This window comes from Schistocerca gregaria, chromosome 1, assembly GCF_023897955.1.
Source record: "Schistocerca gregaria isolate iqSchGreg1 chromosome 1, iqSchGreg1.2, whole genome shotgun sequence".
NCBI lineage: Eukaryota > Metazoa > Arthropoda > Insecta > Orthoptera > Acrididae > Schistocerca > Schistocerca gregaria.
Genome location: NC_064920.1, coordinates 31,261,856 through 31,272,036, shown reverse-complemented (window position 1 = coordinate 31,272,036; position 10,181 = coordinate 31,261,856).

Here is a 10,181-nt window from a genome sequence, read left to right as displayed (position 1 = left end):
AAGGTGAAGGGGGGGTGCAGGTGGATTCATGTCCGCCGTATAAAGAAGGTAAAGAAGAGGGGAAAGGACGGAACCTTGGGGCACACCGGCAGAGGGGTAGAAGGTGTAGGAATCAGTGTTGTGGATAGTGACATAGGAAGGGCGGTGGGAAATGAAGGAGGCGATCAGACGGACGTAGTTAATAGGAAGAGCAAAGGTTTGGAGCTTGAAGAGGAGACCAGAATGCCACACTCGGTCATAGGCGCGTTCAAGGTCAAGGGAGAGGAATATGGCGGAGCGACGGGAGTTGAGTTGTTCGGAGAGGAGGTGAGTGAGGTGAAGGAGAAGGTCATCGGCAGAGAAGGATGGTCGAAAGCCACATTGGGTGGAGGGAAGGAAGCGGTGCCGGTGGAGATGCTGTTGGATGCGGCGGGTTAGAATGGATTCCAGGACCTTGCTGAAAACCGAGGTAAGGCTTATAGGACGGTAGGAGGAGACAGCAGAAGGTGGTTTATCGGGTGTGAGGAACATCAGGATCCAGGAGGTTTTCCACAGGTCGGGGTAGAAGCCGGTGGACAAGACCACATTGTACAGCCTGGCCAGGGTGGAGAGGAAGGGGGCGGGAGCTTCACGGAGGTGACGGTAAGTAACACGGTCGTAACCAGGAGCAGTGTTGCGTTTGGTGCAGAGTATATCGATGATGTCTTGAGTAGTTATAGGGTTATTGAGTTCAGTGTGTGTAATGTTGTCCAAGTACTGGAAGCCAGGAGCTAGTGGAGGGATGGAGGTGTCAGTTCGATCGCGGACATCGGGGAAGAGGGAATAATCGAACTGGGGATCGTCAGGGATGGTAAAGACATCGGTGAGGTAGGAGGCAAAATGGTTGGCCTTACTAAGGTTGTCAGGAAAGGGATTGTCATTATGAAGGAGAGGATAGTAAGGGGGGGGGGGGGTTTGATCCAGTAAGGCGGCGGAAGGCTGACCAGTATTTGGACGAGTTAATAGGTAGGGTAGCATTAAGACGGGTGCATGTCTGTCGCCAGTCCCGGCGTTTCTTAGCCGCGAGCAAGTTCCGGATGTGTCTCTGGAGTTGCCGGTGGCGTTGTAGTGCGTCCCGGTCACGCGTGTGGAGGAAGGCACGGTAGAGACGACGGGATTCTCGAAGGAGGAGGACGGCCTGTGGGGGTAAAGTAGGACGGTGCGGGTGGATTGCGACGGTAGGGATGTGGGCCTCCACGGCCTCAGACAAGGTCTGCTGGAGAAAGGATGCGGCATGGGTTATGTCATGTGGGCGGTGGTAGGTGAGGGGGTGGCTATCGACACGGGTAGTAAGGGTATCCCGGTATGCATTCCAGTCGGCACGGGAGTAATCATGGACATACTTGGGGGGAGGGTCAAGGCGAGGATCGGGACGGGGGCGACGACCGTCTGATATGGTAAGAAGGACAGGGAGATGGTCACTGCCAATAGGGTCGAGGACGTCCACCGCTATGCGGCCAAGGAGGTTGGGGGAGGCTAGGACGACATCGGGTGTGGTATTGGATTCAGGGCGGGTGTGTTGGGGAAGAGGAAGGACATCTCCTTGGATGGTGGCGTGGAACCGATGCCACCGCCGTAACTGGGTGGCGGAGCGACTATGGATATTGAGATCTGCGGCAATCACGTAGGAGGAGAAGGTACGGTCGATGTGGGAAAGGAAGTCAAAAGGAATAGGGGCAGAGGGTCGGACATAGATGGTGGCGCAGGTAACGGTGAGGCCGGGGAAGAATAGACTAAGGATCAGGTGTTCCGTGGGGTTGGGAAGGAGGGGTTGGAGCCGAACAGGGATCTGGCGATGGTGGCCAATGGCAACTCCGCCACGCGCTATCGGGAGGGGGTTGTCAGAGCGGTGAAGGAGGTAGGGCGAGGTATGGACAGTATGGTGGGGCTGGAGAAATGTTTCGTTTAGGAGGAAGGCATCCACGCGGTGGGTGGTGAGGGTATGCATAAGGAGATTCTTGTTGACAGGAAGGGAACGGATGTTGTTAAACAGGATACGTTGCTGTCGCGCCATAGTGGGAATTTAGACGAGGGTGTCGAGACGGGAGAAGGTAAAATGGGCCTGGTTATGGGAGTAGGTGGCGTAAGTGTTGAGCTGGAAGACGGAACGGGCGGCAAGGGATATCTGCTGGAGGGTGTGGGGGCGCTGAAAGGGGTGGATGTTCTGAAGGACAACGGTTACAAAGCGGATGATGTCCTCAGCTGTGGGGGGGGGACGGAGGGAATTGCCGGGAGGGGTGGGGGCATCCAAGGGGCGGACAGGGACAGTGAGTTCAGGAGCGGAGGGAGGGGGTCAGGCCTTGCACTTGTGGGAGTAGGTTGGGTGTTGGAGGTTACAGGTGTTACAGGAGGGAGGGACTGAAGGTTGGGGCACTGCCGGAGGAAGTGTGCTTCTTTGCAGTGCGGGCAGACGGGGGCCTCGCGGCACTCAGATGTAGGATGTGCATTATAGCGCAAGCACCTCTGGCAGCGGATGGACTGTGGAGGGGAGCGGGAGGGGTCGACCTTATAACGGCGGTTGAAAAGGAGGGCACCCTCCTTGAGGAGGAGGTCTATGGAGGGAGCATGCTCGGAGAACACCCGCATGAGGCGGGTGGGGCCGGCTGGATTGTGAATCCGGCGGACAGCTCGAACCTCTAGATAGGGATGGGCCTTCAGCTCTGCCAACACCTCCTCCTTCGTGATCATCGGGCTAAGCCGAGTGATCACGGCAGTGAGGGTCGGTGGGCGACGGGGCGGCTGGGGTTGTCGGGATGAGGAGGGGGAGGGAGCAGGGGCAAGGGAGGCATGGGGACCAAACCGGGTGAGGGGACTGCGGGAGAGGATGTCGGAGTGGAGGGTGGGGCTGGGGGATGTGATCAGGACGGAGTCCCGACGGGGGGTGAGAAGGGAGATCGGGGCTCCGGGGAAGTGCTGGCGGAGGAGAAGGGTAAGATTGCGGGCCTCCAGGAGAGAGGGATCAGGGTGAGAAAGGAGGTACCTGTAGGAGGGGGAGGTAGAGGAGGGAGTAGATAGGGCAGGTGGGGTGGTATCCATGGCATCCTGGGGGGTTGGAGGGGGGAGAGTCTGCGACTTCTTGGGAGCAGAAGAGGCTGGGGTGCCGCTGGGACGTTTCACAGCGGGAGAGGGATGGGAAGAGGTGTGGGGGATGGGGACGACCAGGAGATTGCGGGAGATGGCAGGTCCCACCGGCGGTGCAGATACTGGTGGTGGTGCTGGTGCTGGCGCTGGAGCTGGAGCTGGCGCCACAGAAGATGCAGTGGCAGTGGTTGGCACTGGCGATGGCGAGGGCGATGGTGATGGTGATGGTGATGACGATGATGATGGTGTGGCGTGGGTGGTGGCACGACGGGCAACAACCCTGGCGGGGGTGGCATGAGTTACATGTGGGAGGGGAGGGAATGGGTCACGTGAGGCATGGGGGGTAGGAACAGGGGAGGGAGCAACAAAAGGAGCGGGGGTGGGAAGAATGAGGAGGGGGGGAATATACGGGGGAGGCGGTGATTGAGCACACCACGTGATGGTGGTGGCAGCAAGTGAGGGGGACGTGTACACGATTGCAGTGGTAGTGGCGGTAGTTGTGGGGGTTGTCATGGTGAGAGGATAAGTGGGAGAGGGGAAAAGAGGAAAAATAACAGGGGACAGTCAAAGGACAAGGACAAGAGACTGACGAAGAGGAAGGGTAAGACGTAAGCAGAGACGACAGAACGAAAGACGGGCAGGGAGCGGCGGCGGCGGCGGCGGCGGCGGCGGCGGCGGCGGCGGCGGTCGGCAACAGCAGCAGCGGCAGGAACCGGATACGGTGGCGGCAACCGGCGGCGGCGTCGGCGGGAGACCGGCGGTGGCGGCGGCGGCGGCGGCGGCGGCGGCGGCGGGAACCGGCGGCGGCGGCGGAAACCGGCGGCGGCGGCGGGAACCGGCGGCGGCGTCGGCGGCGAGCAGCGGCAGCGGCGGCAGGAACCAGATGCGGCGGCGGCGGCGGCGGCGGCGGCGGCGGCGGCGGCGGCGGCGGCGGCGGCGGCGGCGTCGGCGGCGGTCGGCAACAGCAGCAGCGGCAGGAACCGGATACGATGGCGGCAACCGGCGTCGGAGGGAGACCGGCGGCGGGGGCGGCGGCGGCGGTGGGAACCGGCGGCGGCGGCAGGGGCGGCTGGGACCAACGGCGGCAAAGGCTCGGGACAACGGCAGCTGCAGCGATCACTGAAACTCCTAGCACTTCGATATTAACGACAATAATATCGAAGGGCGCAATCCTCTCGAGTTACGCCGAAGATGTGCTGGTGTATGCTGTACCGTTTTTTTTTGTTTTTTTTCCTTTATTGTCATTTTATACCTACAAAGGTAGGCCGGCAGCGGCCTAATATGCCGCTCTTCGGCCACAAGAAACATACAAGAGATAAAAACAGGAAGACATAATCTCAAAACACAGACATGGAGGACAAAAATCAGAAGACAACAGAGAATAAAAAGAATTGAAGTCGTTCACCGACGCAGCACTGTTTCAGTTTTCAAAAAACGGGCAGCATAGCACGGAACAGAGAACACTAGCACAGGTGAACGGTGGAGCAGAAAACGAAGAAACACTCGAGGCACAGACGGGACGAAAGACACGGACACTGCGGAGATGGGCTTCGGCGCTTGCAGGGGCACTGTCCACACCGAAAAGCTGGGGGCCTGTCAAGGAAAAAACAGGGGGAGGGAAGGAGGGAGGGGGAGATAGGATGCCAGGGAGGAGGAGGGGAGAAAACGAAAAGAGGGGGGTGGAAGCCCAGGGAGAGGGGGAGGGGAGGTAAGGATGGAAGGAGGGAGAGAGGGAGGGAGAGAAGGGAGAGAGGGTGCCCACAGGAAAATGAGAGGAGAGGGGAAGGCAAGGCTCAAAGTTGGTAGGAGGGGTAGATGGAGGGGAGGAGGGCATCATCCGGGAGGGGGAGTCGGCGGAAGCCACCTTGGGAGAGGGTGTGGAGAGTGTGAAGATGGAGAGCAGGTGGGATACAGGTGTACAGGCGCGGCAGTGGGTTGGGGTGGGAGAGGATGGAAGAGACAAGCGGGTGGGGAGGATCAAGCTTGCGGGAGGTGTAGAGGATCCGTAGCTGTTGGAGGAAGAGGAGGAGGTATGGGAAGGGGATGAGGTCATAGAGGAGCCGCGTGGGGGAAGGGAGGCGGATGCGATAGGCGAGGCGGAGTGCATGCCGTTCAAGGATTTGAAGGGATTTGTAAAAGGTAGGCGGGGCAGAGATCCAGGCGGGATGGGCATAACAGAGGATAGGGCGGATGAGAGATTTATAGGTGTGGAGGACGGTGGAGGGGTCCAGACCCCATGTGCGGCCAGAAAGGAGCTTCAGGAGGTGGAGTCGGGAGCGTGCCTTGGCTTGGATTGTCCGGAGATGAGGGGTCCAGGAGAGGCGACGGTCAAGGGTGACGCCAAGGTACTTGAGGGTGGGTGTGAGGTTAATAGGACGGCCATAAATGGTAAGATAGAAATCAAGGAGACGGAAGGAAGGGGTGGTTTTGCCTACGATGATTGCCTGGGTCTTGGAAGGATTGACCTTGAGCAACCACTGGTTACACCAAGAGGTGAACCGATCCAGATGGGATTGGAGAAGGTGTTGGGAGCGTTGCATTGTGGGGGCAAGGGCAAGGAAGGCGGTGTCATCGGCGTACTGGAGAAGGTGAAGAGGGGGTGCAGGTGGAGGCATGTCCGCCGTATAAAGAAGGTAAAGAAGAGGGGAAAGGACGGAACCTTGGGGCACACCGGCAGAGGGGTAGAAGGTGTAGGAATCAGTGTTGTGGGTAGTGACATAGGAAGGGCGGGGGAAATGAAGGAGGCTATCAGACGGACGTAGTTAATAGGAAGAGCAAAGGTTTGGAGCTTGAAGAGGAGACCAGAATGCCACACTCGGTCATAGGCGCGTTCAAGGTCAAGGGAGAGGAATATGGCGGAGCGACGGGAGTTGAGTTGTTCGGAGAGGAGGTGAGTGAGGTGAAGGAGAAGGTCATCGGCAGAGAAGGATGGTCGAAAGCCACATTGGGTGGAGGGAAGGAAGCGGTGCCGGTGGAGATGCTGGTGGATGCGGCGGGTTAGAATGGATTCCAGGACCTTGCTGAAGACCGAGGTAAGGCTTATAGGACGGTAGGAGGAGACAGCGGAAGGTGGTTTGTCGGGTTTGAGGAACATCAGGATCCGGGAGGTTTTCCACAGGTCGGGGTAGAAGCTGGTGGACAAGACCACATTGTACAGCCTGGCCAGGGTGGAGAGGAAGGGGGCGGGAGCTTCACGGAGGTGACGGTAAGTAACACGGTCGTGACCAGGAGCAGTGTTGCGTTTGGTGCAGAGTATATCGATGATGTCTTGAGTAGTTATAGGGTTATTGAGTTCAGTGTGTGTAATGTTGTCCAAGTACTGGAAGCCAGGAGCTAGTGGAGGGATAGAGGTGTCAGTTCGATCACGGACATCGGGGAAGAGGGAATAATCGAACTGGGGATCGTCAGGGATGGTAAAGACATCGGTGAGGTAGGAGGCAAAATGGTTGGCCTTACTAAGGTTGTCAGGAAAGGGATTGTCATTATGAAGGAGAGGATAGTAAGGGGGGGGTTTTGATCCAGTAAGGCGGCGGAAGGCTGACCAGTATTTGGACGAGTTAATAGGTAGGGTAGCATTAAGACGGGTGCATGTCTGTCGCCAGTCCCGGCGTTTCTTAGCCGCGAGCAAGTTCCGGATGTGTCTCTGTAGTTGCCGGTGGCGATGTAGTGTGTCCCGGTCACGCGTGTGGAGGAAGGCACGGTAGAGACGACGGGATTCTCGAAGGAGGAGGACGGCCTGTGGGGGTAAAGTGGGACGGTGCCGGTGGATTGCGACGGTAGGGATGTGGGCCTCCACGGCCTCAGACAAGGTCTGCTGGAGAAAGGATGCGGCATGGGTTATGTCATGTGGGCGGTGGTAGGTGAGGGGGTGGCTATCGACTCGGGTAGTAAGGGTATCCCGGTATGCATTCCAGTCGGCACGGGAGTAATCATGGACATACTTGGGGGGAGGGTCAAGGTGAGGATCGGGACGGGGGCGACGACCGTCTGATATGGTACGAAGGACAGGGAGATGGTCACTGCCAATAGGGTCGAGGACGTCCACCGCTATGCGGCCAAGGAGGTTGGGGGAGGCTAGGACGACATCGGGTGTGGTATTGGATTTAGGGCGGGTGTGTTGGGGAAGAGGAAGGACATCTCCTTGGATGGTGGCGTGGAACCGATGCCACCGCCGTAACTGGGTGGCGGAGCGACTATGGATATTGAGATCTGCGGCAATCACGTAGGAGGAGAAGGTACGGTCGATGTGGGAAAGGAAGTCGAAAGGAATAGGGGCAGAGGGGCGGACATAGATGGTGGCGCAGGTAACGGTGAGGCCGGGGAAGAATAGACTAAGGATCAGGTGTTCCGTGGGGTTGGGAAGGAGGGGTTGGAGCCGAACAGGGATCTGGCGATGGTGGCCAATGGCAACTCCGCCACGCGCTATCGAGAGGGGGTTGTCAGAGCGGTGAAGGAGGTAGGGCGAGGTATGGACAGTATGGTGGGGCTGGAGAAATGTTTCGTTTAGGAGGAAGGCATCCACGCGGTGGGTGGTGAGGGTATGCATAAGGAGATTCTTGTTGACAGGAAGGGAACGGATGTTGTTAAACAGGATACGTTGCTGTCGCGCCATAGTGGGAATTTAGACGAGGGTGTCGAGACGGGAGAAGGTAAAATGGGCCTGGTTATGGGAGTAGGTGGCGTAAGTGTTGAGCTGGAAGACGGAACGGGCGGCAAGGGATATCTGCTGGAGGGTGTGGGGGCGCTGAAAGGGGTGGATGTTCTGAAGGACAACGGTTACAAAGCGGATGATGTCCTCAGCTGTGGGGGGGGGGACAGAGGGAATTGCCGGGAGGGGTGGGGGCATCCAAGGGGCGGACAGGGACAGTGAGTTCAGGAGCGGAGGGAGGGGGTCAGGCAATGCACTTGTGGGAGTAGGTTGGGTGTTGGAGGTTACAGGTGTTACAGGAGGGGGTGACTGAAGGTTGGGGCACTGCCGGAGGAAGTGTGCTTTTTTGCAGTGCGGGCAGACGGGGGCCTCGCGGCACTCAGATGTAGGATGTGCATTATAGCGCAAGCACCTCTGGCAGCGGATGGACTGTGGAGGGGAGCAGGAGAGGTCGACCTTATAACGGCGGTTGAAAAGGAGGGCACCCTCCTTGAGGAGGAGATCTATGGAGGGAGCATGCTCGGAGAACACCCGCATGAGGCGGGTGGGGCCGGCTGGATTGTGAATCCGGCGGACAGCTCGAACCTCTAGATAGGGATGGGCCTTCAGCTCCGCCAACACCTCCTCCTCCGTGATCATCGGGCTAAGCCGAGTGATCACGGCAGTGAGGGTCGGTGGGCGACGGGGCGGCTGGGGTTGTCGGGATGAGGAGGGGGAGGGAGCAGGGGCAAGGGAGGCATGGGGACCAAACCGGGTGAGGGGACTGCGGGAGAGGATGTCGGAGTGGAGGGTGGGGCTGGGGGATGTGATCAGGACGGAGTCCCGACGGGGGGTGAGAAGGGAGATCGGGGCTCCGGGGAAGTGCTGGCGGAGGAGAAGGGTAAGATTGCGGGCCTCCAGGAGAGAGGGATCAGGGTGAGAAAGGAGGTACCTGTAGGAGGGGGAGGTAGAGGAGGGAGTAGATAGGGCAGGTGGGGTGGTATCCATGGCATCCTGGGGGGTTGGAGGGGGGAGAGTCTGCGACTTCTTGGGAGCAGAAGAGGCTGGGGTGCCGCTGGGACGTTTCACAGCGGGAGAGGGACGGGAAGAGGTGTGGGGGATGGGGACGACCGGGAGATGGCGGGAGATGGCAGGTCCCACCGGCGGTGCAGGCACTGGTGGTGGTGCTGGTGCTGGCGCTGGAGCTGGAGCTGGCGCCACAGAAGATGCAGTGGCAGTGGTTGGCACTGGCGATGGCGAGGGCGATGGTGATGGTGATGGTGATGACGATGATGATGGTGTGGCGTGGGTGGTGGCCCGACGGGCAACAACCCTGGCGGGGGTGGCATGAGTTACATGTGGGAGGGGAGGGAATGGGTCACGTGAGGCATGGGGGGTAGGAACAGGGGAGGGAGCAACAAAAGGAGCGGGGGTGGGAAGAGTGAGGAGGGGGGGAATATACGGGGGAGGCGGTGATTGAGCACACCACGTGATGGTGGTGGCAGCAAGTGAGGGGGACGTGTACACGATTGCAGTGGTAGTGGCGGTAGTTGTGGGGGTTGTCATGGTGAGAGGATAAGTAGGAGAGGGGAAAAGAGGAAAAATAACAGGGGACAGTCAAAGGACAAGGACAAGAGACTGACGAAGAGGAAGGGTAAGACGTAAGCAGAGACGACAGAACGAAAGAGGGGCAGGGAGCGGCGGCGGCGGCGGCAGCGGCGGCGGCGGCGGCGGCGGCGGTCGGCAACAGCAGCAGCGGCAGGAACCGGATACGGTGGCGGCAACCGGCGGCGGCGTCGGCGGGAGACCGGCGGCGGCGGCGGCGGCGGCGGCGGCGGCGGGAACCGGTGGCGGCGGCGGAAACCGGCGGCGGCGGCGGGAACCGGCGGCGGCGGCGGGAACCGGCGGCGGCGTCGGCGGCGAGCAGCGGCAGCGGCGGCAGGAACCAGATGCGGCGGCGGCGGCGGCGGCGGCGGCGGCGGTCGGCAACAGCAGCAGCGGCAGGAACCGGATACGATGGCGGCAACCGGCGTCGGCGGGAGACCGGCGGCGGCGGCGGCGGCGGTGGGAACCGGCGGCGGCGGCGGCGGCGGCAGCGGCGGCTGGGACCAACGGCGGCAAAGGCTCGGGACAACGGCAGCTGCAGCGATCACTGAAACTCCTAGCACTTCGATATTAACGACAATAATATCGAAGGGCGCAACCCTCTCGAGTTACGCCGAAGATGTGCAGCCTATGCTGTACCGCTTTGGCAAATGCTTTATCTGCGCCATTCGCCTTAATCACATCTGAGCGTAATTCTTAATAAAACGCTTGTCGCTAATTGTTCGTCATCACAGATACTGTTTGCTATACGGCCACGACGCGCAACTGATTTCCAAAACTCGTCTTCCTCCTCTGAGGATGAGAACTCACGACCCCTGGTTTACTAGATCAGTGCTCTACCACTGAGCTA